Consider the following 4,942-nt stretch of genomic DNA (forward strand, 5'->3'; position numbering starts at 1 on the left):
CCAGGCTCAGTCTTTTTCTGACTCCCGGAGGGGTGCATTCACTAGAGCACATCTTTCTCTCAGCGTCTCCCTGAGCGTCTCCACTCCCTCCATTCTGTACAATCATACGAACTGACAGGGTGACGTGTGGCAGATGAAATGAAAGGGTTTGTAATTTAGGAAACCTCTGGCCCCGCTGACTGAAAGCAGGTTGTTTGTAAAAAGGAAATCCTGACCTCAGCTAACTGGCAAACTCTGTCAGAAGCAATAGAGGAGGCGGAGGAGAAAGAACAGAACTAGGATTTTTATTGGCAATGGAAGAAAAAAATGAATGCTCTGACAAAAGTCCCCCCATGGAGGACTAAAGATATCCCCAGCCCAGGAATGTGCTTACAGTGGTGGGTATCTGCTCCAAGAGTATGGCATAGTTGCATCTGGGAGCATACTGCTAGGGACCATAGCCAGATCAACCACCCTGAAGATGAACTCCCTCTAGTTTGCAGAGATGGAGGAACCTGTGTTGCAGGCAAGGCATGGCCTACCCTGTCTTTATCACAGTTGACTCAAAGTGACAAGACTCCAGACAGTGGGGCTGTGAATTGGATGTTGGATTACTTACTTTTCTCATTGCAGCTTAAGGAAGGAGGGTTTATTCTGGCATGTGGTTTGCATGGTTTGCAGATATATGCAGTCATACACAGCAGGGAGCCATAGTGGGAGGAGCGGGAGCATGAGGCAGCTGCTCACATGGCACTCACAGCCAGGGAGGAGAGAGAGAGAGAGAGAGAGAGAGAGAGAGAGAGAGAGAGAGAGAGAGAGAGAGAGGCTCAGCTTGTTTTTTCCATTTTTACTTAGTCAAAGACTTGGCCTGTGGAGACCTAGATGTCGTGCCTAAACTTAGGGTGAATATGTATTTTCCAGTGGACTTAGGCAACCCTGTAAAAGGGTCATTCAAGTCTCTAAGGGGTCATGATCCAGAGGTTGAGAACTGCTGCTCCAAGGGGTTCTGTGCCTGTGGTGTCCTCAGAGGTTGCTGTCTAGCATACCAGAACAACTGTGGTAAGTGACAGCCTGTGATAGGGATAGCACTGGGTTTCAAGGAGGTGTGAAAAAGTTGCAAAGAACTTTAATTTGTGATGGAAATCCTGAGAGCACAGCAATCAATGTACCCGGGAGAACAAAGTCCTGAAGAGGAGGTGGTTTGCTCATTGGCCTGCATGAAAGACAAAAAATAAAAACTAAAATGGCACCAGCTCAACATGAGCCTCACTGGAAAGGCATCCTCCCCAGTCACCAGTGTGCAAGCCTCTCTTTAGGTTTTTACTGTAGTGTGTCCGTTTCCTACACTGCCTCCACAGCCATGCCACTGGTGCTCTCCGGATCTCTTGCATGAACCTCACTATCCCCACTCTGACTATACTTGCATTGTAGAAACTTGCATTGTAGGAAACTGTTTCAAGATAATAGTTGGTCTCCTGGGTGAGCCACCTGATCGTACACCCCCCCCCTCCCGGGGGGAGCCCATGTCCTCCAGCTCCAGTCCTTCCTCCCCAAGTTTTTTTTTTTTTGGTTTTTTGAGACAGGGTTTCTCTGTGTAGCTCTGGCTGTCCTGGAACTCACTTTGTAGAGCAGGCTGGCCTCAAACTCAGAAATCCGCCTGCCTCTACATCCCAAGTGCTGGGATTAAAGGTGGGCATCACCACTGCTAGGCTCTCTGCTAGCTTCTTAAGCAAGGTTTTGATCCTCTAAGATGCTGGTTGGACCTCAGAAGTCCTGACTGCATATGAAGGTCTCAGTCTTTGCATGTGCTCCCTACAGAAAGGACTCTCTGATGTTCCCCAGCTTTCAGATTGCACCCTAAGTATTGCACCCTGCATGTGCCTTTCTGTCCAGCCTATCCCAGGGACAGCTGTCACACAAGACTTCTATTCCCTGTCACTCTCAAGAGCCCCTGTTAGATTCCTCCCCCAAGTCACTACATTTTGCCATGTTTAGACTGTTGGTTGCTCTAAAACTGTCTGCCTCTTTTAGGGAGGCCAGAAACTCCGGAAAGAGAAAAGCCATTGCTATCATTGAATTTCCCCAGGACAATGCTGTGCATACAGATAGCTTTTGTGTTTATGATAATAAAACTAATGCGTTTGTTGGCAACTTGGGTAAATGAACATTGGACAGGTAAGCAAAGATGCTGGAAATCGAAAGTGCAGTGTATGTGGGAGACATTTAAAGTATTTGTTGAAGTAAAACTTTGTGTGAAACGTGGAAAGATGGTAGAGGGAAAAAAAAGAAAATCTAAAAAAATAAAACTGGGGAGATTTTTTTTTCTTGCACTCAGAAGCTGGGGCTTTATCTGTTATGATGAAGCCACCAAAGAATCTTAATCTAGAGGATGACAGTTGGATGCATATTCACTTGATTTATGAGGGGGAAGTGGGCCGGAATAGGAGGTTGCCAGACGTGTGGGAGGTGGCAGTAATAATCGAAGCATGACGGAAAGGGAGCTTGTCCAAGGGAAGCCCCAGGGACTGAGAGGTGGAAGGAAGCCACACAGCAGGTGTGCCAGAGGCAGAGCTGGTCAGGGGAGGGGCAGACAGCTTTTGCTCTCTTACCTTTCCATTACTGGAAAGGAGCTGGGGTGAATGTAGCCTCATTCAGAGTTGCATGTAATTATGTCAGGTCCAATGGTTTGCGTGTGTGCCGGTGGGGTCTCTTTCTAAATTGTCTCACTGTTCCCCAACTGGAGGGCTTTGCTGTCTGGAAGTAATTTTATATCTCATTGAATGTGTGCACTGTGGTGAACTGTATGGGGGGTTGGTGAGAATTAAGAAGCCAGGCTTCCCATATGGCTGCAGCAAGCAGGCTGGAACACTTTAGATATAATTGAGGAAATGTCACTTTGCCGTTTCAAATGGAGTGAAGAGGCAGGCAGAAAGAGGTTACAAAGACCGTAAACCTTCTAAATGAAGACGTTTACTATCTACCCCTAGTCACCACTGAAGTCACAGCAGGGGTAGACTCTGGCCTAGGCCCAACTTCAGCCATCTCTAGACTGGGCCTTTGGCCATAGACACCTGACAGCATCTGTTCTTTGGGAGTCTCAGGAACAGGGTGTTATGTCATTCTAAGAGAGCCAAGAAGCTCCTCAGCAGAGGACCCCTGTGAACCAGCTCCTAGTATTTGTTTGCAAGCACAGAGCCTGCCTCACACAGCAAAATGTGGAAGACAAGAAAAGAAACAAAGACAAGAGAAACTAGGGGGAAGTGCAGAGGATTCCTCTAAACCTCATTAGCTCCGAGACAGAGGAGGTCTGGACAGGCACCAGCAGGGCTCAGGGATCAAAACCCTCTGAGCATGAGGACAGCTAGCCGGTGAGGAGCAGGGAGAGCAAAAAGAGCATGTGGCCAGCAGAGCAGGAAGCCTGCTCCCTTCTGGCCCCTTAGAAAGGCGTCTGTCACCACCTCAATGTCCCAAGGCTCCCTCTGAAGGAACCTCTCACTGAGAAATCACCACAGGCCTCATCGACCAGCTCACCTAGCAGTTCAAAAACACCAGTCTTTCTAGAATGTCTATTCTTCCCAAAGTAGTTAAAAATGCAGGAAGGAGGGGGACTTGTGGATGGAGGGGGCTCACACCCTTGCTGGAACAGATTTATTTTGAAAAACTTCTGCCCTCCAGCTTGAAAGCATTTCTTGGCCCAGTGGAATCAAGAGGTACCAGGACAGCCCCAGAACTGTTTCCAGCCCCTGACCTTGATATTTATTTGCAAAGCCTGACAGAAAATCAGCACCAAGGATTCCATGAAAAACAAAGAAAAATGCAGGAATCAGAAAAAACAACAGGCTGTTCTAAACAGCCTTACAAAGACAGACCTTCAAAATGTTCCTTCTAAACATGCCAGGAAAATAGTTCCCCTTGGCCTTTTAATCATGTGACATGTTCTGAAGACCTACTATGTACATGTTACTGGGCTAGGGGCTATCCCTTCTACTTCCCATTGAGTGGGATCACATGATACTGAGGAAAAGGTGTCAGAGAGGGCCTTGGCTGTTTCTGTGGTGTATGGGAAGAACAGGAGGTGAAAAGCCAAAAGATGGCTAAGGTTATTTTGGGAAAACTCTGGACAATATGCTATTTTGTCTGTCTTTCAAAGAGTAGGTAGGAGTTTCATGGAAGTGAAAGAGGAACATGGGGGCTGTCAGAAATTGACTTCAAATAACTCTGAAAGCACAGCCGGCAGGAGAGGACCTGACAGATCTTGAGAGCCACCTTCTGCATTTTCTATGTGAGAACCTTGCAGCATAGAAAAATGTGTGCCGTCCACACACATGCCCAGACAGACTCCAACCAAGGTTGGGAACTCAGGTGGCAACAAGCAGGAAGTAGATGATATTCAGTCTTATGCCACAGAATGACACTTCAGTGAACACCTGACCATAAATAGAACAGTGACCCCCATAATGTCATCTTACTTAGTGATAACATAGAAATCTTAGTGTGTGCAAGTCACAGTGTTCTGAACATAATGGAAACTGCCCAGCACTGCACTTTCAGAACATAACCTATGGGTAGCTGGTAATGACTCTGAATGAACCCACAATGTGAGAGATGTAGATTCTATAAATCCAGAACACTCTTATTGTTATTAATTCCCTCATTCAATAGTGACAGGAGTTGAGAAGTTACTTCTATATTACTAAAAAAAATTGCAAGAACAAGCACGTGGTGTCAGTGAGCAAAAGGCACCATCCTAAGCGCTTGTGCACTTATGAAGAGAGGTCATGAGGAGATGGTAGCTATGGCTCAACACTCACACAACTGTCCCCATGTGGGGACACTGACTCGAGGTGAAGGCCCTGTAGCACTTGGGAGCCATACATTTTGCTACTAGGAGGTCTTCATTCTAGGAATTTTAAACCTCATCTATTACAGATCAAAATTCAAAATAACAGCAAAACCTACAGGC

Source organism: Grammomys surdaster, unplaced genomic scaffold (assembly GCF_004785775.1).
Source record: "Grammomys surdaster isolate TR1022 unplaced genomic scaffold, NIH_TR_1.0 64, whole genome shotgun sequence".
Classification (NCBI taxonomy): domain Eukaryota; kingdom Metazoa; phylum Chordata; class Mammalia; order Rodentia; family Muridae; genus Grammomys; species Grammomys surdaster.